The following is a 25,583-nucleotide window of genomic DNA, read 5'->3' on the forward strand; positions in this document are numbered from 1 at the left end:
CAAGCAGCGTGAAAGGATGGAACAGCACTTAGTGGAGGAATGGACCCGGGAAAAGGATAAGTGGAGAACAACCTGGGAAGAGATAGACAGGTGGGCGTGCGATCCAGAGAAAGTGCCGGAGCCTGCCTGGGATTCGCTGGAGAAGTGCGAGGAGGGTTACAGGATTATGGAGTTGGAGAAAGGAGCACGAAGGCGCGGTAGGAAGCCCTCGAGGAAACGCCAAAAATTTCTTGGGGAGGTGCTCATGGGGAGTGTGGCGAGTCCAGATAGGAGACCTGCGTCAACTTCCCGTGCTACCCGTGAGGACCCTAAGAAGGAACCTGAGCCAGTTGGGCTGATATTGGAGGTGAGCAATGGGAATGATACAGAGACTGTTAAGGATTTATTGGGGAGGTTGGAGGAGAGTGAAATGAGGGAGCTGCTGTGTTGGTGCGTGAGGCACAAAATCCACCCGACAGAGCGTGTGCGGGAAGTGATGTTACCTGAGTCAGCTCTCCATGCTCGTCCTGAGGTGCGTGCTAACCGTCTGGGAATGACAGTCCCACGAACCAGGCCTCCTGTACGCCTCCCTAGTCCTGCACCTCCTGTAGCAGCCCCATGTACTAACTCTCCTGTGGCAGCCCCTCGTACCAGTCCTCCAGTTCCGGCACCACGCACTAGGCCTACAGTGCGCCTCAGCCGGCCAGAGTCTGCCGTCTGCCCAACCGCGCCTGAACTGCCCGTCTGCCCAACGCCGTCTGACCTGTCTGTCTGCCAAGCGCCGCATGAACTGCCCGTCTGTACTGAGCCTTCAAAGCCGCCCGTCTGTACTGAGCCTGCAAAGCCGCCCGTCTGCCATGAGCCTTCAGAGCCGTCCGCCAGACAGGAGCCGCTAGAGCCTTCCGCCAGACAGGAGCCGCTAGAGCCTTCCGCCAGACAGGAGCAGCCAAAGCCTTCCGCCAGACAGGATCAGCCAGAGCCTTCCGCCAGACAGAATCAGCCAGAGCCTTCCGCCAGACAGGATCAGCCAGAGCCTTCCGCCAGACAGATTCAGCCAGAGCCTTCCGCCAGACAGATTCAGCCAGAGCCTTCCGCCAGACAGGATCAGCCAGAGCCTTCCGCCAGACAGGATCAGCCAGAGCCTTCCGCCAGACAGGATCTGCCAGAGCCGCCAATCAGCCAGGATCTGCCAGAGCCGCCAATCAGCCATGTGCAGCCAGAGTCGCCAGCCAGCCATGAGCAGCCAGAGACGCCAGCCAGCCATGAGCAGCCAGAGTCGCCAGCCAGCCATGAGCAGCCAGAGTCGCCAGCCAGCCATGAGCAGCCAGAGTCGCCAGCCAGCCATGAGCAGCCAGAGTCGCCAGCCAGCCATGAGCAGCCAGAGTCGCCAGCCAGCCATGAGCAGCCAGAGTCGCCAGCCAGCCAGGATCTTCCAGAGCCGCCAGTCAGCCAGGATCTACCAGAGACACCAAAGCTGGTATTGTCAGTGGTGGAGTGGGGGCCACGTCCCGCACCCGAGCCGCCGCCATGATGGGGCCCACCCCGGACCCTCCCCGTTCTATGTCAGGTTTTGCGGCCGGAGTCCGCACCTTTGGGGGGGGTACTGTCACGCCCTGGCCTTAGTATTCTTTGTTTTCATTATTATTTTAGTTAGGTCAGGGTGTGACATGGGGAATGTTTGTGTTTTGTCTCGTCTTGGGTGGTTATATGGAAAAGGGGGTGTTGGGTTTAGTATATGGGTTTGTGTTTAGTGAATGTTTCTAGGTAAGTCTATGGTTGCCTGAGTGGTTCTCAATCAGAGACAGATGTCTTTCATTTGTCTCTGATTGGGAGCCATATTTAAGGCAGCCATGGGCATCATGTGTTTGTGGGTAATTGTCTATGTCAGTGTGTAGTGGTCAGTGTCAGCACCATTTTGTTTATATAGCTTCACGGTCGTCAGTTTGTTGTTTTGTTTCGTTGGTTGCTCTTCTCTAATAAAAAGAGAATGTATTTCTCACACGCTGCGTTTTGGTCCTCTCTTCAAAGTCAAGACGATCGTGACACTTTGGCTGGAAAAATAGCTGTGTTTTTCTGTGATTTTGCGGTGACCTAACGTAATCGTTTGTGGTGCTTTCGCTGAAAAGCCTATTTGAAATCGGACACTTTGGTGGGATTAACAACAAGACTACCTTTAAAATGGTATAAGATGCATGTATGTTTGAGGAATTTTAATTCTGAGATTTCTGTTGTTTGAATTTGGCGCCCTGCACTTTCACTGGCTGTTGTCATATCATCCCGTTAACGGGATTGCAGCCATAAGAAGTTTAAACAAGATTCTCTGGTCTGATGAAACCAAGATTGAACTCTTTGGCCTGAATGCTAAGCGTCACGTCTGGAGGAAACCTGGCACCATCCTTACGGTGAAGCATGGTGGTGGCAGCATCATGCTTTGTGGATATTTTTCAGCGGCAGGGACTGGGACACTAAGTCAGGATCGAGGGAAAGATGAACGGAGCAAAGTACACAGAGTGAAAACCTGCTCCAGAGCCCTTGGGACCTGAGAATGGGCCGAAGGTTCACCTTCCAACAAGACAACAACCCTATGCGCACAGCCAAGACAACGCAGGCGTGGCTTCGAGATAAGTCTCTGAATGCCCTTGAATGGTCCAGCCAGAGCCCGGACTTGAACCCGATCAAACATCTCTGGAGAGACCTGAAAATAGCTGTGCAGCAATAGTCCCCATGAAACCTGAAAGAGCTTGAGTGGATCTGCAGAGAAGAATGGGAGAAACTTCCCAAATACAGGTGTGCCAAGCTTGTAGCGTCATACCCAAGAAGACTCGAGGCTGTCATCGCTCCCAAAGGTGCTTCAACAAAGTACTGAGTAAAGGGTTTGAATACCTGTGATATTTCCGTTTTTTTTTAATACATTTGCAAACATTTCTAAAAACCTGTTTTTGCTTTGTCATTATGGGGTATTATGTGTAGATTGATGAGGAAACGTAACAAAATGTGGAAAAAGTCAAGGGGTCTGAATACTTTCCGAATGCACTCTATGTTCTACACAACACATCTGAATGTTCTGTAACATTGCACTCTCCTGAACAGGCCCCAGGTCTCTCAGCGCTGCATGCCACAGCCAGGACCAGCCAGATGGTTCTCTCTCTCTCTTGCATTTTGCACTCTGTGTCCCTGGATAAACATTGTTAGCTAATCACCATAATATAGCAGGACACAGAGGGTAAGAAGATCCCTATTTTCTCTGGACCGTTAGAAAATATCATTAGCAAACCCCTGCAATTCGAGATCTTTGTTTCTCCATTTTCTGATGGAGAAATGTTGTTATTGCCAAAAGTTCTGAAAAGTCTGCCATGTTCCATTTGACATGCAGAGGAGAGTGTTGGCAGAATTCTTCTAGATCTGCTAGTACAGATTGGTTCTCCAGCTTGGTTCTCCAGCTTGGTCCAATCTAGATAGGGGGACATCTCTCTTCTTTCAGCAGCCAAATCCACCCATCTTCCTGTGAATCACACATTCCTGGTGGTGCAGGTCAGTGTCATGGGACCACTCGTGTTTCATAGAGGAGCTGAATGATGATCAGATGAAATATGGCTGTAAATTATTGGTTTTTCCCCTTACACCTTCGGAAGTTAGTGTGTTTGAGTTTTTCAATAATTTATAATACTCCAAGGGTTCATCACCTAGGGAGCGGTGTTACCGCTCACTGAATGATCCTGCAGTGAAACGTGAATGAGGTTAAATACCTCTGGGCGTTCCCAAGAAAAAACAATGTTTCAGATGAGAATGAGAGTGGTACCTGAAACTAAAAGTAAACCAAACACTGGGGATTTTTTCTCTTTGCTATTTTTTCCTTTTCCTTTCCAATTTGTCTGTCTCTTGTCTCTTGTTTCTTGCTTCACCCCTCCCTCTGCTCTGGTTTCGGGTTCAAAACACGAGGGGACAAACCAAGGCTCATGGTCTCCAAATGTTTAGTGTCTACCAGTCATCATTACACAGTCGAGGATGTTGTTTCGAAGTTTCTCAACCTACGGCTCAGACTTTTCTAACATCCAAACCGTGTATGGAATTATGCACCTGTTATTGTTTTACTCTCCTTTAGTTTTCTCCTTCGTTAAATAAGTTCCACCATAACGTTCCAAAGAAACCCATACAGACATATCGTGAGTTGTGTAACCGGTGTCACTGACAACACACACCAGTCTTTCTACGTCAGATGCTGTATGTAGGCTACATATGTGGGATGGGTGACTGGCATGGTTAGTTAAACCCACCAGTGAAGCGACATACGTATGTAACAGTCCCTGCTGTCAGTGGCAGTGAATGGCGGGCCAGTACCAGGTGACCATATGGAGAACATCAGAGTATGCTTTTTGATGAAGTCAATGTTTGTGTTCAGTCAGCAATATATTCTTCTTGGCTGCTTCCCATGGGGCTCCTTCACACACGCACATGGAGGTCATTTGTTCAAATTCTTTGGCAAGAAAAATAAATGAGGGGGGGAAAAGGCCTTGGGATTCGGGGTTGGAAGTCAACTAAAGGGGCTGGGAGGGGATTTCTGTCTCTGGAAGAGGGAGGGGGTGGGGTAAGTGGGATGGGACGGGGGGTACTGTGTGAAACACAGAAAATCCCCTGTCAAAGATCGAAATGTCACAATGTAATTAGCTGTTACTGTACAGAACCAGTAAAAAGTTTGGACACACCTACTCATTCAAGGGATTTTCTTTGTTTTTAATATTTTCTACATTGTAGAATAATAGTGAAGACATCAAAACTATGAAATAACACATATGGAATCATGTACTAACCAAAAAAGTGTTAAACAAATACAAACATATTTTATATTCTAGATTCTTCAAAGTACCCACTGTTATGTTCCCCAGTTTCTGTGTTGTGGTTTTGTATGTGTGTGTTTCAGGATGGCTTCCTGAAATTCCATCCAAGCAGCTGATTGGTCGGCCACATCGATGATTGGAGAGCTGACCCCGCCCCCTCGTCAGGATACAGCTGTATCCCATTAGACTCCTTCTTCCCAGTAGACTCCTTCTATATAAGCCAGTGTTCTGTTGCTCAGAAGAGAGCTGAGGGTTATATCATGTGTTGGTTGTTAAGAGAGAATTGGTATGTACTATGTTAGTTGTTGCTGAGAGAGCAATTGGTTCTGTGTTAGTTTGTTGCTCAGTCAGAGCCTATTTTATGTCCTGTGTTTCTCAGGGTTTTTTTGTAATTTTTTTTGTAATATTCTGTTTCATTTGTTCCCAGGGGGGAAGGCACCAAGAGGCCCACGGGCATACATGACCCGTAGTATTTACTGTCTATACACACTAGGTAAGACCTGGGCGGACCACACCCTGTATTTTGGTTAGAACACCAGGTGGTGGTAAGTAGCGGGTAGGCAGGAGAGGGGGCTTTGACATTTACTTTCTTTGCTTTGGTTCCATCCAGCCCCTTTTCCCCAAATGTACAGTGTGAAGGAAGCAATAAATTCCTAGTAAACGGTCAATTCTCTGCCTTTTGTCATCCTTACTCGCACCTACAGTCCCATACCTCTTTCACTCCACAGGGAGTTGAGTTGTAGCAGGGTGTTGCGTTCCCTCTTAGAGACGTACGTAAAACCCACCCTTTTCCTTGATGACAGCTTTGCACACGCTTGGCATTCCCTCAACCAACTTCTTGAGGTAGTCACCTGGAATGCATTTCAATGAACAGGTGTGCCTTGTTCATTTGTGGAAATTCTTTCCGTAATGCATTTGTGCCAATCAGTTGTGTTGTAACAAGGTAGGGGTGGTATACAGAAGATAGCCCTGTTTGGTAAAAGACCAAGTCGATATTATGGGAAGAACATGTCAAATAAGCCAAGAGTAACGACAGTCCATTACTTTAAGACAAAAAGGTCAGTCAATCTGGAAAATATAAAGAACTTTGTGCAGTCGCAAAAATCATTAAGCGCTATGATGAAACTGGCACTCATGAGGACCGCCACAGGAAGGAAGACCCAGAGTTACCTCTGCTGCAGAGGATAAGTTCATTAGAGTTAACAGCCTCAGAAATTGCAGTCCAAAGAAATGCTTTAAATAGTTCAAGTAACAGACACATCTCAACATCAACTGTTCAGAGGAGACATGCGCCGAACCCAACAGGTAGACCTTACAGTGAAATGCTTACTTACAAGCCGTTAACCAACAATGCAGTTTTAAGAAAAATACAAAAAAGTAACAAATTAAAGTAAAAAATAATTCAAGAGCAGCAGTAAAATAACAATAGCGAGGCTATATACAGGGAGTACCGGTACGGAGTCAATGTGCGGGGGCACCGGTTAGTCGAGGTAATATGTACATGTAGGTAGAGTTATTAAAGTGACTATGCATAGATAATAACAGCGTAGCAGCAGTGTAGAAGGGGGGGGGATACCCAGACTATGCAAATAGTCATTTGGTTAGATGTTCAGGAGTCTTATGGTTCGGGGATTGAAGCTGTTTAGAAGGCTCTTGGACCTAGACTTGGCACTCCGATACCGCTTGCCGTGCGGTACCAGAGAGAACAGTCTATGACTAGGGTGGCTGCAGTCTTTGAACATTTTTAGGGCCTTCCTCTGACACCGCCTGGTATGGAGGTCCTGGATGGCAGGAAGCTTGGGATCAGTGATATACTTGGCTGTACATACTACCCCCTGTACTGCCTTGCGGTCGGAGGCCGAGCAGTTGCCATACCAGGCAGTGATGCAACCCGTCAGGATGCTCTCAATGGTGCAGCTGTAGAACCTTTTGAGGATCTGAGGACCCATGACAAATCTTTTCAGTCTCCTGGGGGGGGGGGATAGGTCTTGTCGTGCGCTCTTCACGACTGTCTTGGTGTGCTTGGACAATGATAGTTTGTTGGTGATGTGAACGCCAAGGAACTAGAAGCTCTCAACCTGCTCCACTACAGCCCCGTCAATGAGAATGGGGGCGTGCTCTATCCTCCTTTTACTGTGGTCCACAATCATCTCCTTTGTCTTGATCACATTGAGGAAGAGGTTGTTGTCCTTGCACCACACTGTCAGGTCTCTGACCTACTCCCTATAGGCTGTCTCGTCGTTGTCGGTGATCAGGCCTACCACTGTTGTGTCATCGGCAAACTTAATGATGGTGTTGGAGTCGTGCCTGGCTGTGCAGTCATGAATGAACAGGGAGTACAGGAGGGGACTGAGCACGCACCCCTGAGGGGCCCCCATGTTCAGGATCAGAGTGGCGGATGTGTTGTTACCTACCCTTACCACCTGGGGGCGGCCCATCAGGAAGTCCAGGATCCAGTTGCAGAGGGAGGTGTTTAGTCCCAGGGTTCTTAGCTTAGTGATGAGCTTTGAGGGCACTATGGTGTTGAAAGCTGAGCTGTAGTCAATGAATAGCATTCTCACATATGTGTTCCTTTTGTCCAGGTGTGAAAGGTTAGTATGGAGTGCAGTAGAGATTGCGTCGTCTGTGGATCTATTGGGAGTGTGTCTAGGGTTTCTGGGAGAATGGTGTTGATGTGAGACATGACCAGCCTTTCAAAGCACTTCATGGCTACACGTGTGCGTGCTACGGATTGGTAGTCATTTAGACAAGTTACCTTGGTGTTCTTTGGCACAGGGACTATGGTGGTCTGCTTGAAACATGTTGGTATTACAGACTCAGACAGGGAGAGGTTGAAAATGTCAGTGAAGACACTTGCAAGTTGGTCAGCGCATGCTCTGAGTACACGTCCTGGTAATCTGTCTGGCCCTGCGGCCTTGTGAATGTTGACCTTTTTAAAGGTCTTACTCACATCGGCTGCGGAGAGCGTGATCACACAGTCGTCCGGAACAGCTGATGCTCTAATGCATGTTTCAGTGTTACTTGCCTCAAAGTGAGCATAGAAGTAATATAGCTCGTCTGTTAGGCTCGTGTCACTGGGCAGCTCTTGGCTGTGCTTCCCTTGGTAGTCTGTAATAGTTTGCAAGCCCTGCCACATCCGACGAGCGTCAGAGCCGGTATTGTACGATTCGATCTTAGTCCTGTATTGACGCTTTGCCTGTTTGATGGTTTGTCGGAGGGCATAGCGTAATAACACAACATATATAATAACATTTATTATAATCCCTCTAACCCCGGGTCTTATGGGGGTAAAGAGCGTTTCCAGAGAGCTATAGCCGAAGAAACAGGTAGCTTGTTAAGCGATGCTAAAGTGAGTGAGTGGTTATCAGAGCAGGATGCACATACTCTACATAAACCTGTAAGAAAACAAATTCCAAGAAATATAGTTTTTTCTACTCATCCCTTGTCCCAATTTCAGGCGGATCTATGTGACATGCAGGCCCTTGCAGATAAAAATGATGGAAATCGCTACATGCTAACGGTTATAGATATTTTCTCTAAAATAGCATTTGTAAGTTGCTTAAAAAATAAGAGCGGGGCAGAGGTGACCCGGGCCTTTGACTCTGTCTTGAAGGAAGGAGGGGCCCACAAGAAAGTGCAGACTGATGGTGGAAAATCATTTTTTCATAATACTTTTCAGAAACTCATGAAGAAGCACAATATAGTACATTTTGCTACAGGCTCGGATTTGAAAGCTTCAGTTGTTGAACGCTTTAACAGAACTCTGAAGGAGCGGATGTGGCGATATTTTACAGTTCACAACGCGCATAGATATATCGATATAGTTCAAGATTTAGTAAAGGGGTACAACAACAGCTACCATAAGAGTATACGTATGAAGCCCTCCGAGGTCTCTTTTGAAAACTCTTTTCAAGTCTTTAAAAATCTGTATGGTTTGTTCCCCCTTCGCCGTAAGAAAAATATTATTTTTAAATTCATAGAGGGGGACTTGGTGCGCATATCCAAGTTGAGGGGTGTTTTTAACAAAAAAATATGAGCGAGGTTACAGTGATGAGTTGTTCACCGTTACCAAATGTCTACCGCGCATACCCCCTGTCTACAAGTTAAAAGATTATGACGGGAGCTTATAGAGGGATCTTTCTATGAGAAGGAATTACAGAAGGTACAGTTGGGTAAAGACAAAGTCTTTCACGTGGAGGAGATTCTAGATCAAAAGAGAGAAAAGGGTATAAAATGGGTACTGGTCCGCTGGAAAAACTGGCCCCAAAAGTTCAACAGTTGGGTATTAGAGCACGATGTGTTGGAGGCATCGGGGTTAACTTAAACCCTCATGCATGATAAATACACCATCATTCCCGTGTACACAGGAGTGCATCATGGAACACAGCGGCTTCTACCTGACTCTCCCCAGTAATGCGTCTGCACATATATATGGTAATAATCAGAGTTCGAATTATACAACCGATTTTCCAAAGCCTATAGTTATCAGTTATCAGAGTTATCAGAGGCCTGGGAAGTAGGTCTCAGCGAGATTACATACCCCCATAGTTGGTATAATATCAAAGATAAGGACCGTGATTTTTATTGCAAAAATATATCTTAACCTGCGAAACTTATTAAGCTTAAAAAAGGATTCTATAGAACCGTCGACAGGATCGTCTCAGAGTTGAATGAACTCCTAACCATGAACAATATGGAAATATTCCTGATCTACAACCCTATATACATAAACGGGTACAAATCTCAGGGGATGCTGACGGGGGTATAAAGACCAGCGGTCATTTAGCCTACATGTTGGGGATGGGTCCCAATAAATGGACTTATGTGAAAGATAAATTATTCCCATTCCCTGCGGATATACATGCAGGATTTTACAACATATTTGTGTATACCGACATCATATCCTATCAAGGGGTCGGAGACAGCTGTGTGCCCCTCCTGAGAACAGTTCATATAGACAGAAAGGACTGGGACATAGTCACTGTCACCTACGACAAGCCACACTACGTACCTGTAAACAAGAAATATATTGAAAACATTCTGGTTGAGCTTAAAACGGATCAGAACGAAAACATTGAATTTACTTATGGTAAAACGATTGTAAAACTCCACTTTAGACCCACCAAAACCTCTCTACATATATAATATTAGTATTATATATATATTTATAAACATAATACAAATAAATTAAAAAGGGTTATGGACCACTAACATCTCGACACTAACCGCTATGTCTCATACTATGTTCCTCAAGTGGGTAATGGGTTACCTGGCTATTATGGATCCCCGACCATGTACGGTTCGGGGATAGGAGGTATATTTCGTAACCTCTTTAGGATGGTTTTACCGTTTATGAAGAGAGGCCTCATCATAGCCAAACAGCATTTAAAATCAGCGGCTAAAAATACAGTAAGTGAGGTTGTAGCCAATGCTATGACCAGAAGGGCGTCACCAGATGCCGAGCATCAAGAAGGCTCGGGGCTTATGATGTTGTCTCGACGACCAAAAAAGAGACCTCGGGGTATAAGGCGCAGGCTTGCCCCTAAAAAGCGGAGGTTAACAGTTAAAAGAAACTCAGTAAGTCAAAGACATGGTAAAGTGTGGAGGTCTGGACCAAAAACGACAAAAAGAATACTCTGAAGTATTTTCTAAAAGAACAAGCAACATGGCTCTTTTACACCGCATGTCCTCTGAAGCTATAAAGACAGAGCTCGATCTTTTCACGGCCCCTTAACCCAACATTCAATAGAGAGGTCCAGTTATGTGGAGATAGCCCCACTCTCTGCCATTACCGACAACGGTCCTATAGAATTTTTCATACCAGGCCACGGTGACAACTATCTGGACCTCAACAGCACCTTGATGCATTTGCGTCTAAAATCTAAAGCTTTTTATTAAAAAAGTGTCTGTATCTCCGACAGTTCGCCTGGGTCACTCACAGGCTTTGATGAAAGGAAATGCCATTACCCTCTCCAAAGAATTACCATGAAAACCTTTAGCATACCTGTGGGCAGTAGAATCTGCAGTCAAGAAAACCTATTTCTAGGCCCTTTACCTCGATACGTGGTTATAGGTTTGGTTGATCACGCCTCTAATACGGACAGCTTAGATTAAAAAAACTTTAATTTTCAACACTTCAATGCAGAGTATGTAGCTCTCTGTTAGGACGGACGTCAGGTCCCTGTTAAGGCTTTCCAACTACAATTTAATAACCACATATCTGTGCGAGAATTTTACAATCTTTTCCTGGCTACAGGGAGGCATCTAAAAGATCTCTCTTTACCTATTGACAGAAATGATTTTGCAGAGGGTTACACATTGTATGCTTTCAATTTATCACCTGATGATGACACCTCAGGAAATCTGTCTGTGGTGTCCCAAGGTAACCTCAGGCTTGAAATGCATTTCCGTACACCTTTAGCCTGTACAGTTAGCATGATTGTTTATGCATGCTCTGATTCAATCTTGGAAGTGAATGCCCGAAGACAGGTCTTAGTGGATTATTATTAAGGATCGTTGAGCAAAGACATGAATACGCAAGAGTTGGAAGGGCTCATGAGCCGATTGATTGGAAAACATTTTTGTGGAGTGTTGGTGTCACGAATACCACCGAAGGTGGCTCTCCTTCCTGTTCGGGTGGCGCTCGGCGGTCGTCGTCGCCGGTCTACTAGCTGCCACTGATCCCTTTTTCCTTTTCGTTTATTTCTGTCTAATTGTTTTCACCTGTTCCTTGTTGGGGTTTTGGGATGGGTGCTATTTGTTTTGCCTGCTAGTGTTTGTGCGGGCTTATTGGTTGTTACGTTTGGTGATGTATCGTGTCTTGTTTTGGGTTTTTCGCTGTCCAGTGTTTGTAACGAGGTTTGGGGTTTGTTTAGTGCCAGTGTTTTGGGCATTCACCCATGTTTGGACCTGTTACGTTTTTGAAGGACATTAAAGCGTTTTCCCGTTCATTTCGCTCTCTGCATTTAACTCCTCACTCATTTCACTCACCCGCCGTTACAGTTGGCTTGTGATGAATTACCTATTGAGAAATGGCCGGAGCGGCCTGCCATGTTTATTGTCAATACCCATCCTAAACACATGCCTGGTGAACATTGGCTAGCTGTGACATTAGAAGAGGAAGGAGGAAGAAAAATCTCAACTTCTTTTGATTCCTACTGCTTTTCCCCCGTTTTTTCACATTTCCCCAAATCTATTAAGAATTTTTGACCAAAAACGTATCAAAGATATACTACAGCATCAAACAAGTGCAAGATACCCTTTCCACTACATGTGGTCAACACTGTGTATTCTACCTATGCCAAAGAGCCCGGGAGTTTCTTTTGAAGATGTTATGTCTCTTTATAAGGATGATTTAAGAAGTAATGATAACGTTGTAGCTTCTTTTGTTAGAAAATATCAAAAGTGTTCAAATGTGTGTCCTTTAAGACCGTGTAATCAAGGCGTATGCTCACGTCAAATGTTTCAAGAATGCCACAAATGTTAAATTGCTTACTTTTTCAAATGAAATGTATTGAATTTAATCATAGTCATTCAAAAGTCATTCAAAAGTCTAACCACCCTGAGAGATCAGGATTAGGAAAAGGTCCGGAGACGTTCAGGGGGGTAAATGAGTTATCACCATCCCTTTCATAGGGGGGTGGGGTTGTTGGGGCATCTTTAGGGGTGCTGTATCTCGTTGAAGGTTTTTGTTTTAAAGCTTGAATCTGTTGACGAAGCTTATAGTTGGGTACACCCGAGAGGGGAATGTTGAGGATTGCCAGGGCCTTAAGAAACTGACGCCAGCCGGGAGGTCTTCTGTCATCAGCAACCTTGTGGGCTGCCGTGGTACTTTTAAGCAAGTCAAGCATATGTGAACCCCTGACAACAGCGCCCTGAAGGATAAACTCTCCTTTGTCATTCCAAGTAGCGGTCCCCTTTGAGTCTTTTATCTTGTTCATAATGGATCTAACATTTTTCCTGTTACGTGCCAGAACATGTGTCAACATGTCCTACATAACTTTATCTTCAACAGGCATTTGATCTTCAACCGGTAAGATCGCAGGTACAGGCGTTACAGGGGCTTGGCTCTCGCTAGGCTCACCATCTGTTAAAGGGTCCGGTAGGGAAAGTGTTAAATGGTTGGTCTCTCTCTCCCCTTGTTTTACCAGAGTGAAATACCTTTGCAAAAGGTTTGTGTATTTTTGGACCTTATCATAGGGGTTCAATCCTTTTCGGTTCAAAATATCCTTCATGGCCGTATCCAAATCATTTTCCGCTGTTTGTCTGATATTTTCAGGACCCTGCATTTGTTTTTTAAGTCTATCCAACTCTTGTTGTGGCAACAAATACAATTTATTGGCCATCACGCTCGGTGTTCACCCCCCACGTCTGGCAGCAATAAGGCTGGTGATGAAGGGCACAGCTATACTTAGTAAAGGTAGAAGAAAACCCCCAGACTGTTGTATGCTATGTCTTTTCTTTTGAAGATTGGCAAAGAGTTTGATCGCTGTCTTTTGTCTCTTTAATTTTTTCAATTGGATCAGGGTGAGTGGAATGCGTCCTTTGAGAAGATTCAAAGCAATCTCACATAGGGATAATATGAGATCTGAAGAACAGTGACCCAAGATGGCCTTCCGTTCTTTAGCTGTAGACCCAACTAGGCTTCTCAAGAGGGGCAGGTTTCTTTTTAAACGCAGAGACATAGCTGTTACTTTTTAGGAATGTACGCAGCAGGCCACTCCCATGGGAACAGACCGGTTCATAGCCTCAGGTGTTCTGGAGTATTTGCTTTTAAATCCACGATTAAATAAGAAAATGGCGCTTTGGTAGAGTCCTCATAGCTCTCCATAAAGTAGGATTTCCTTCCCGGGTACATCTGCTGAGCTAGAGTGCTAATTTTTAGTTTGTCTCTAGGATTTTTGAACAAAACCATGTAATTGGCGTTCAAGCTAATGGTACGGCTATTTTTACCTTGGTGAAACACATTCTGCACCAAGTAAAGCACGGACAGGTTTCTATGATGAGTATATTGGGTAAAAAGCTCGTGAAATTTCGGGATGTTCGCTACCTGCAAATAGCATATCGTCCAAAACCAGCAGATTGTTTTTATGAGGAGGGAGAAGTTCATCATCAGACAGGGATTCAGGTATTCCTTCAACAAACTTGATTTTTATTGTCTTCAATAATTCATCATACAGAGGTTGATAACATGAATAACACCACACAATATTATCAGGCTTTTGAGATAACACATGTTCAGAATTCTCTAAAATACTATTTACAAAACAAGTTTTACCACTATTTGATGGGCCTGCGATTAAGGCCGAAAATGGTAGTTGCATCCGGGGGTCAAAACCTTGTACAGCAGTCATTATATCTTAACGCGGCCAGCGCCGTAATTGTTCACGATTTTGGAAAAGACTGTCCAGCTTATTCATAAGGGGTATGAATATGGGATAATCAATCCAATTAACGCTAAACACTGGCATAAAAAAGTTGACATCCTTGCATGCTTTGGAAGATACATGAGAACTGACAGACTTTGTCGCATTTGCACTATCAAATTGTTCACATGCTAAAATTGTCACTTTGGAGTCAGGGCTATAGGCCATTGAAGTGATTCTTAGGGCCTTCAGATCACTGTGTCTGCAGACCTGTTCTTCCAGTGCATATCCGGGCAGAGTTGTACCACTCAGGGCCTGTTAAATTTTATAGAGCGCTAGCCTAATCTTAAGCCATTCTCTCATCCGCAGAGCAGGAGAAAAACTCCCAGGTTTTGCCTGATAAAGGGGTTTGGGGCCACTGTCTGTGAATATCTTTTTTATTATTATTTATTTATTTATTTAATTTTTATCCCATTTTCTCCCCAATTTTTCGTGGTATCCAATCGCTAGTAATTACTACCTTGTCTCATCGCTACAACTCCCGTACGGGCTCGGGAGAGACGAAGGTCGAAAGTCATGCGTCCTCCGAAGCACAACCCAACCAGCCGTACTGCTTCTTTAACACAGCGCGCCTCCAACCCGGAAGCCAGCCGCACCAATGTGTCGGAGGAAACACCGTGTACCTGGCCCCCTTGGTTGGCGCGCACTGCGCCCGGCCCGCCACAGGAGTCGCTGGAGCGCGATGAGACAAGGATATCCCTACCGGCCAAACCCTCCCTACCCCGGACGACGCTATGCCAATTGTGCGTCGCCCCACGGACCTCCTGGTCGCGGCCGGCTGCGACAGAGCCTGGGCGCGAACCCAGAGACTCTGGTGGCGCAGTTAGCACTGCGATGCAGTGCCCTAGACCACTGCGCCACCCGGGAGGCCCCGTCTGTGAATATCTTAACCGTAGAATCCTCCGGTTGGAATATGTAAGACATATGTCCCTCACTCGTACCCAAAACTTTTTTTAAACATTCTGGGTCTTCACACAGAACTTCCTCGAGGCTTTTGTTGTTGGGTTCATGACAAGAGACGCATAGCACCCTGAGAATTGGCCTAGGAGACTTAATTTTCTGTTTAATGTTCAGGATTTTTTTTTTTATTCTTGTTTAGTGTTCTGGGGCCGCATGTCTTGTTCTGGGATTTATTTATAATGCGTCTGCCAACCCCAATACCCCAAGACATTCGTGTTTCATAGACAACAGCCATAAGGTCAATAAAACAGGGGGTGGGGGGCCATACTCTTTGAAATGTTCACCCCCCCCAGTTCAAAGAGGTCCCTAGACATCAATTATCATGACAACTTCAAAGGCCTTATATACATATTTTCACACTCACTCTAAGGCGTGAGAACAGGAACAGGATGCCCATATATGGGCATAAGCACGTGATCACTTCCCACCAGGATTGTCTGACCGGAAGCTCAAATATGGGCATGCACACGTCATCCGGACATAGGGTCATAAATCAAACGTTTGACGTGTGCCGTCTACTTTATTCTCTCTATCATGACTTGTGGGGGTATGCATGGGTGTTCGAGCTGTGTGCTAGATGTTTGAACAGACAGTTCGGTGCTTTCAACATGTCAATACCTCTCACAAAGACAAGTAGTGGTACAGTCAATCTTTGAGCCAGGAGAGATTGACATGCATGCCATTGATGTTAACTCTCCTTGTACATAAGTCTTTGATACTTGATTATTTCTTCTCACCCAAGTGCCCAGCATTTATTCCAGACTTTTCACATGAAACATTAATGGGTAACAAATACTCTAGTTAAACAGGAAGGTTCTGTAGGGAGATGGAAAGAGGTATAAAGTGTGTGTGTGTGTGTGAATGCTCGTGGGTGTGTTTATGTGTGCGATGACGCACACTGACTATCCTCTCGTAGTCTGGTGCTGGTTGGTGTCTCATGGGTGAAGGTCTGTGATTTGTGCAGAACATGTTGAGTAAAGACCCACGTTGTAATGTGGTCACCTATCAGCTGTGTGCATACGTGTGTGTGGGTGTGTGTGTGAGGCCAGTTATCAGCTGAGGCAATGGGCGCGTTGTGGGTGTGCTTCATTTCCTATCAACCCCCAATCAGTCAGAGGGAGGGATGGAGGGAAGGAGGGATGATCTAAGCAACATCAACAACTGACAGACCATATGAGAGATCTCGAATGGAGAAAATGATCTTCCTCACTTAGGTCTGCACTCTTCAAACGATGTACACTGGCTGCTGTTGTTCTTCTTCTCTTATCCCTTTAGCTCGTTTGTTATGCTCACTATCAGTGGAGTTTAATATGACATGTTACTTCTAATTGTTGGTGTATGTTGTTCCACTTTCCACATTTATAAGACCTCACATCAAAATAACAGCTCACACATTGTAAAATGCAGCTCAGAGAATGTAGTAGAGCCCCCTCAGCAAATCTCCTCATTTGTTTGTGTGATGGAAACAAACCGCTTCAGTCGTTTTAATTGATAACATTTGTGCTTTGCTTCAAGTTTCGCATTTCAAGAGCAGAAGGGGGCCCTTTCGAATAACCAAACAAGAAAAATATCATCTTCAAATGTGACTTCAGAGGTGACCACAACAGTTCCACAGAGCTAACTGCATGTGAAGAATGCAGTCAGGGCAACACTCAACACAAAAATGCGATCGCACACATAATAGGCGTTAAATGACTGTGGGAAAACACGAACAACAAATTAGCCTTTTTGTTTAAAGACCACATCTAAGAGATTCCATTCTTAGTATGCTTAGGACTGTTGATGAAGAAATTGTTCTTTCTCTCAATGAAAAAAAAACACGAGGAGAATTCCCAGAAATGGCATGTCTGTTGGGGCCATATGTTTGTTTAAAAAGTACTGTGTATACAACCTCAAGCCAAACATTTCACTCCCAATAATTGCAACACATAAATGTTTATAAGAAAACCACAAAAAAAAGCCTTTTAGTGACCCTAACTGAAACAATAAAACACGTTTGGTCAAAACAAAGAGAAAAACTTTAAGTCAAACATTTCACTCCAAATCATTGCAACACATATTGGTCGAACTGGCACACAGAGTGATTTCTGAAGCATCTATATAGGCCTTATGAAGGGTTTATGAAGCCTTCATTGAACCTGTAGTTCCCTCAAAGTCAGACTAGTGATAAACCTTTACCATCTGAGCATAACCAAGGGGTTCAAGAAGGCTTCACATCACATTTCTGAATATCTATTAGACTCTTGGCCACTGTCTTCTTCAGACAAGGACATTTATTTCATGGAGAAATAGAGTTCAGACACTGTAAATGCTTTCTTAATCTTCCACTAACTGTTATGACTTATATGGCAGTAGTTCAAAAATATAGATTAAAGAGACAGCAATAAAAAGTTGTGCGTCAATAGCTTTTCATCTCTCAGAAAAAAAGCTCCATGTTTGGTTTGTGTAACTTTCACTAGTGTTGTTTATAGAAACAGAGAGAGACAAAACTGACTTTGAGGTTTTAAGGCACTGTTACTGCTCAGGCCTCTCAGTCCTCCCTTGTGCCAAGTATCTACTCAGGAAGACGATGGTGGGCAAATACCATAATTGGCAAGAGCATAGATAGCAATAACTATGTAGAACACACTTCTTTAGGGACATCAGCAAATGGTTGTGACTGAGTCATAACTAGAGTAAGCAAGCTTTCCAGCTTATAGCCATAATCACATATAAGCTCCTTGCTGACACTGTCAGATATACAGTATAGTTATGTTGCTCATACATTTGAGAATGGATTCATCAGAGATTGAATAGTAGCCTATGGAACGACTTAAAGAGGATGCATTTTTCAATAGGGATTGAAGTTGTAACAATACTATTATTGTACGTTATTAGGATCTCTTTCAGCTCTCGTCTTCTAAGAGTCACATTCTCTTATGGGAATGTACACATTTTCCACTGTGGCATGCTAACCAACGTGATCTATATTATTACAGTGTATCACTGTGACACACACACCAGCATGGTCTATATTATTACAGTGTACCACTGTGGCATACTCACCATCATGGTCTGTATTATTACAGTGTACCACTGTGGCATACTCACCATCATGGTCTATATTACTACAGTGTACCACTGTGGCATACTCACCATCATGGTCTGTATTATTACAGTGTACCACTGTGGCATACTCACCATCATGGTCTATATTATTACAGTGTACCACTGTGGCATACTCACCATCATGGTCTATATTATTACAGTGTACCACTGTGGCATACTCACATCATGGTCTATATTATTGCAGTGTACCACTGTGGCATACTCACATCATGGTCTATATCATTACAGTGTATCACTGTGACATACACACCAGCATGGTCTATATTATTACAGTGTATCACTGTGGGATACTCACCAACATGGTCTGTAGTATTACAGTGTATCACTGTGACACACACACCAGCTTGGTCTATATTATTACAGTGTAAAAATGTGGCATACTCACCATCATGATCTATACTATTACAGTGTAACACTGTGGCATACTCACCATCATGGTCTGTATTATTACAGTGTAACACTGTGATATACTCACCATCATGGTCTATATTATTACAGTGTATCACTGTGATATACTCACCAACATGGTCTGTAGTATTACAGTGTAACACTGTGATATACTCACCATCATGGTCTATATTATTACAGTGTATCACTGTGGCATACTCACCATCATGGTCTATATTATTACAGTGTATCACTGTGATATACTCACCATCATGGTCTATATTATTACAGTGTACCACTGTGATATACTCACCATCATGGTCTATATTATTACAGTGTACCACTGTGATATACTCACCATCATGGTCTATATTATTACAGTGTACCACTGTGGCATACTCACCATCATGGTCTATATTATTACAGTGTATCACTGTGGCATACTCACCATCATGATCTATACTATTACAGTGTAACACTGTGGCATACTCACCATCATGGTCTGTAGTATTACAGTGTATCACTGTGATATACTCACCATCATGGTCTGTATTATTACAGTGTACCACTGTGGCATACTCACCATCATGGTCTATATTATTACAGTGTACCACTGTGGCAAACTCACCATCATGGTCTGTATTATTACAGTGTACCACTGTGGCATACTCACATCATGGTCTATATTATTGCAGTGTACCACTGTGGCATACTCACATCATGGTCTATATCATTACAGTGTATCACTGTGACATACACACCAGCATGGTCTATATTATTACAGTGTATCACTGTGGGATACTCACCAACATGGTCTGTAGTATTACAGTGTATCACTGTGACACACACACGAGCTTGGTCTATATTATTACAGTGTAAAAATGTGACATACTCACCATCATGGTCTATATTATTACAGTGTATCACTGTGGCATACTCACCATCATGGTCTGTATTATTACAGTGTATCACTGTGATATACTCACCATCATGGTCTATATTACTACAGTGTACCACTGTGGCATACTCACCATCATGGTCTGTATTATTACAGTGTACCACTGTGGCATACTCACCGTCATGGTCTATATTATTACAGTGTACCACTGTGGCATACTCACCATCATGGTCTATATTATTACAGTGTACCACTGTGGCATACTCACATCATGGTCTATATTATTGCAGTGTACCACTGTGGCATACTCACATCATGGTCTATATCATTACAGTGTATCACTGTGACATACACACCAGCATGGTCTATATTATTACAGTGTATCACTGTGGGATACTCACCAACATGGTCTGTAGTATTACAGTGTATCACTGTGACACACACACCAGCTTGGTCTATATTATTACAGTGTAAAAATGTGGCATACTCACCATCATGATCTATACTATTACAGTGTAACACTGTGGCATACTCACCATCATGGTCTGTATTATTACAGTGTAACACTGTGATATACTCACCATCATGGTCTATATTATTACAGTGTATCACTGTGATATACTCACCAACATGGTCTGTAGTATTACAGTGTAACACTGTGATATACTCACCATCATGGTCTATATTATTACAGTGTATCACTGTGGCATACTCACCATCATGGTCTATATTATTACAGTGTATCACTGTGATATACTCACCATCATGGTCTATATTATTACAGTGTACCACTGTGATATACTCACCATCATGGTCTATATTATTACAGTGTACCACTGTGATATACTCACCATCATGGTCTATATTATTACAGTGTACCACTGTGGCATACTCACCATCATGGTCTATATTATTACAGTGTATCACTGTGGCATACTCACCATCATGATCTATACTATTACAGTGTAACACTGTGGCATACTCACCATCATGGTCTGTAGTATTACAGTGTATCACTGTGATATACTCACCATCATGGTCTGTATTATTACAGTGTACCACTGTGGCATACTCACCATCATGGTCTATATTATTACAGTGTACCACTGTGGCAAACTCACCATCATGGTCTGTATTATTACAGTGTACCACTGTGGCATACTCACATCATGGTCTATATTATTGCAGTGTACCACTGTGGCATACTCACATCATGGTCTATATCATTACAGTGTATCACTGTGACATACACACCAGCATGGTCTATATTATTACAGTGTATCACTGTGGGATACTCACCAACATGGTCTGTAGTATTACAGTGTATCACTGTGACACACACACGAGCTTGGTCTATATTATTACAGTGTAAAAATGTGACATACTCACCATCATGGTCTATATTATTACAGTGTATCACTGTGGCATACTCACCATCATGGTCTATATTATTACAGTGTATCACTGTGATATACTCACCATCATGGTCTATATTATTACAGTGTACCACTGTGATATACTCACCATCATGGTCTATATTATTACAGTGTACCACTGTGGCACACTCACCATCATGGTCTATATTATTACAGTGTACCACTGTGATATACTCACCATCATGGTCTATATTATTACAGTGTATCACTGTGGCATACTCACCATCATGGTCTATATTATTACAGTGTACCACTGTGATATACTCACCATCATGGTCTATATTATTACAGTGTACCACTGTGGCATACTCACCATCATGGTCTATATTATTACAGTGTACCACTGTGGCATACTCACCATCATGGTCTATATTATTACAGTGTATCACTGTGGCATACTCACCATCATGATCTATACTATTACAGTGTAACACTGTGGCATACTCACCATCATGGTCTGTATTATTACAGTGTATCACTGTGATATACTCACCAACATGGTCTGTAGTATTACAGTGTAACACTGTGATATACTCACCATCATGGTCTGTATTATTACAGTGTAACACTGTGATATACTCAGCATCATGGTCTATATTATTACAGTGTATCACTGTGATATACTCACCATCATGGTCTGTATTATTACAGTGTAACACTGTAAAATACTCACCAACATGGTCTGTAGTATTACAGTGTAACACTGTGATATACTCACCATCATGGTCTATATTATTACAGTGTATCACTGTGGCATACTCACCATCATGGTCTATATTATTACAGTGTATCACTGTGATATACTCACCATCATGGTCTATATTATTACAGTGTACCACTGTGATATACTCACCATCATGGTCTATATTATTACAGTGTACCACTGTGGCACACTCACCATCATGGTCTATATTATTACAGTGTACCACTGTGATATACTCACCATCATGGTCTATATTATTACAGTGTATCACTGTGGCATACTCACCATCATGGTCTATATTATTACAGTGTACCACTGTGATATACTCACCATCATGGTCTATATTATTACAGTGTACCACTGTGGCATACTCACCATCATGGTCTATATTATTACAGTGTACCACTGTAGCATACTCACCATCATGGTCTATATTATTACAGTGTATCACTGTGGCATACTCACTATCATGGTCTATATTATTATAGTGTACCACTGTGGCATACTCATCTGCATGGTCTGTATTATTACAGTGTATCACTGTGGCATACTCACCATCATGGTCTATATTACTACAGTGTATCACTGTGGCATACTCACCATCATGGTCTATATTATTACAGTGTATCACTGTGGCATACTCACCCTCATGGTCTATATTATTACAGTGTATCACTGTGGCATACTCACCATCATGGTCTATATTATTACAGTGTACCACTGTGGCATACTCACTATCATGGTCTATATTATTACAGTGTATCACTGTGGCATACTCACCATCATGGTCTGTATTATTACAGTGTATCACTGTGGCATACTCACATCATGGTCTATATTATTACAGTGTAACACTGTGGCATACTCACCATCATGGTCTGTATTATTACAGTGTATCACTGTGGCATACTCACCATCATGGTCTATATTATTACAGTGTATCACTGTGGCATACTCACATCATGGTCTATATTATTACAGTGTAACACTGTGGCATACTCACCATCATGGTCTGTATTATTACAGTGTATCACTGTGGCATACTCACATCATGGTCTATATTATTACAGTGTAACACTGTGGCATACTCACCATCATGGTCTGTATTATTACAGTGTATCACTGTGGCATTCTCACATCATGGTCTATATTATTACAGTGTAACACTGGCATACTCACCATCATGGTCTATATTATTACAGTGTATCACTGTGGCATACTCACCATCATGGTCTATATTATTACAGTGTATCACTGTGGCATACTCACATCATGGTCTATATTATTACAGTGTAACACTGTGGCATACTCACCATCATGGTCTGTATTATTACAGTGTATCACTGTGGCATACTCACATCATGGTCTATATTATTACAGTGTAACACTGTGGCATACTCACCATCATGGTCTGTATTATTACAGTGTATCACTGTGGCATTCTCACATCATGGTCTATATTATTACAGTGTAACACTGGCATACTCACCATCATGGTCTATATTATTACAGTGTAACACTGTGGCATACTCACCATCATGGTCTGTATTATTACAGTGTATCACTGTGGCATTCTCACATCATGGTCTATATTATTACAGTGTAACACTGGCATACTCACCATCATGGTCTATATTATTACAGTGTATCACTGTGGCATTCTCACATCATGGTCTATATTATTACAGTGTATCACTGTGGCATACTCACCATCATGGTCTATATTATTACAGTGTATCACTGTGGCATACTCACCATCATGATCTATACTATTACAGTGTAACACTGTGGCATACTCACCATCATGGTCTGTATTATTACAGTGTATCACTGTGATATACTCACCAACATGGTCTGTAGTATTACAGTGTAACACTGTGATATACTCACCATCATGGTCTGTATTATTACAGTGTAACACTGTGATATACTCACCATCATGGTCTATATTATTACAGTGTATCACTGTGATATACTCACCATCATGGTCTGTATTATTACAGTGTAACACTGTAAAATACTCACCAACATGGTCTGTAGTATTACAGTGTAACACTGTGATATACTCACCATCATGGTCTAAATTATTACAGTGTATCACTGTGGCATACTCACCATCATGGTCTATATTATTACAGTGTATCACTGTGATATACTCACCATCATGGTCTATATTATTACAGTGTACCACTGTGATATACTCACCATCATGGTCTATATTATTACAGTGTACCACTGTGGCACACTCACCATCATGGTCTATATTATTACAGTGTACCACTGTGATATACTCACCATCATGGTCTATATTATTACAGTGTATCACTGTGGCATACTCACCATCATGGTCTATATTATTACAGTGTACCACTGTGATATACTCACCATCATGGTCTATATTATTACAGTGTACCACTGTGGCATACTCACCATCATGGTCTATATTATTACAGTGTACCACTGTAGCATACTCACCATCATGGTCTATATTATTACAGTGTATCACTGTGGCATACTCACTATCATGGTCTATATTATTATAGTGTACCACTGTGGCATACTCATCTGCATGGTCTGTATTATTACAGTGTATCACTGTGGCATACTCACCATCATGGTCTATATTACTACAGTGTATCACTGTGGCATACTCACCATCATGGTCTATATTATTACAGTGTATCACTGTGGCATACTCACCATCATGGTCTATATTATTACAGTGTATCACTGTGGCATACTCACCATCATGGTCTATGTTATTACAGTGTACCACTGTGGCATACTCACTATCATGGTCTATATTATTACAGTGTATCACTGTGGCATACTCACCATCATGGTCTGTATTATTACAGTGTATCACTGTGGCATACTCACATCATGGTCTATATTATTACAGTGTAACACTGTGGCATACTCACCATCATGGTCTGTATTATTACAGTGTATCACTGTGGCATACTCACCATCATGGTCTATATTATTACAGTGTATCACTGTGGCATACTCACATCATGGTCTATATTATTACAGTGTAACACTGTGGCATACTCACCATCATGGTCTGTATTATTACAGTGTATCACTGTGGCATACTCACATCATGGTCTATATTATTACAGTGTAACACTGTGGCATACTCACCATCATGGTCTGTATTATTACAGTGTATCACTGTGCCATTCTCACATCATGGTCTATATTATTACAGTGTAACACTGGCATACTCACCATCATGGTCTATATTATTACAGTGTATCACTGTGGCATACTCACCATCATGGTCTATATTATTACAGTGTATCACTGTGGCATACTCACATCATGGTCTATATTATTACAGTGTAACACTGTGGCATACTCACCATCATGGTCTGTATTATTACAGTGTATCACTGTGGCATACTCACATCATGGTCTATATTATTACAGTGTAACACTGTGGCATACTCACCATCATGGTCTGTATTATTACAGTGTATCACTGTGGCATTCTCACATCATGGTCTATATTATTACAGTGTAACACTGGCATACTCACCATCATGGTCTATATTATTACAGTGTAACACTGTGGCATACTCACCATCATGGTCTGTATTATTACAGTGTATCACTGTGGCATTCTCACATCATGGTCTATATTATTACAGTGTAACACTGGCATACTCACCATCATGGTCTATATTATTACAGTGTATCACTGTGGCATTCTCACATCATGGTCTATATTATTACAGTGTATCACTGTGGCATACTCACCATCATGGTCTATATTATTACAGTGTATCACTGTGGCATACTCACCATCATGGTCTATATTATTACAGTGTATCACTGTGGCAAACT

The sequence above is a fragment of the Salvelinus fontinalis genome, chromosome 17 (genome assembly GCF_029448725.1).
Source record: "Salvelinus fontinalis isolate EN_2023a chromosome 17, ASM2944872v1, whole genome shotgun sequence".
NCBI classification, from domain to species: Eukaryota; Metazoa; Chordata; class Actinopteri; order Salmoniformes; family Salmonidae; genus Salvelinus; species Salvelinus fontinalis.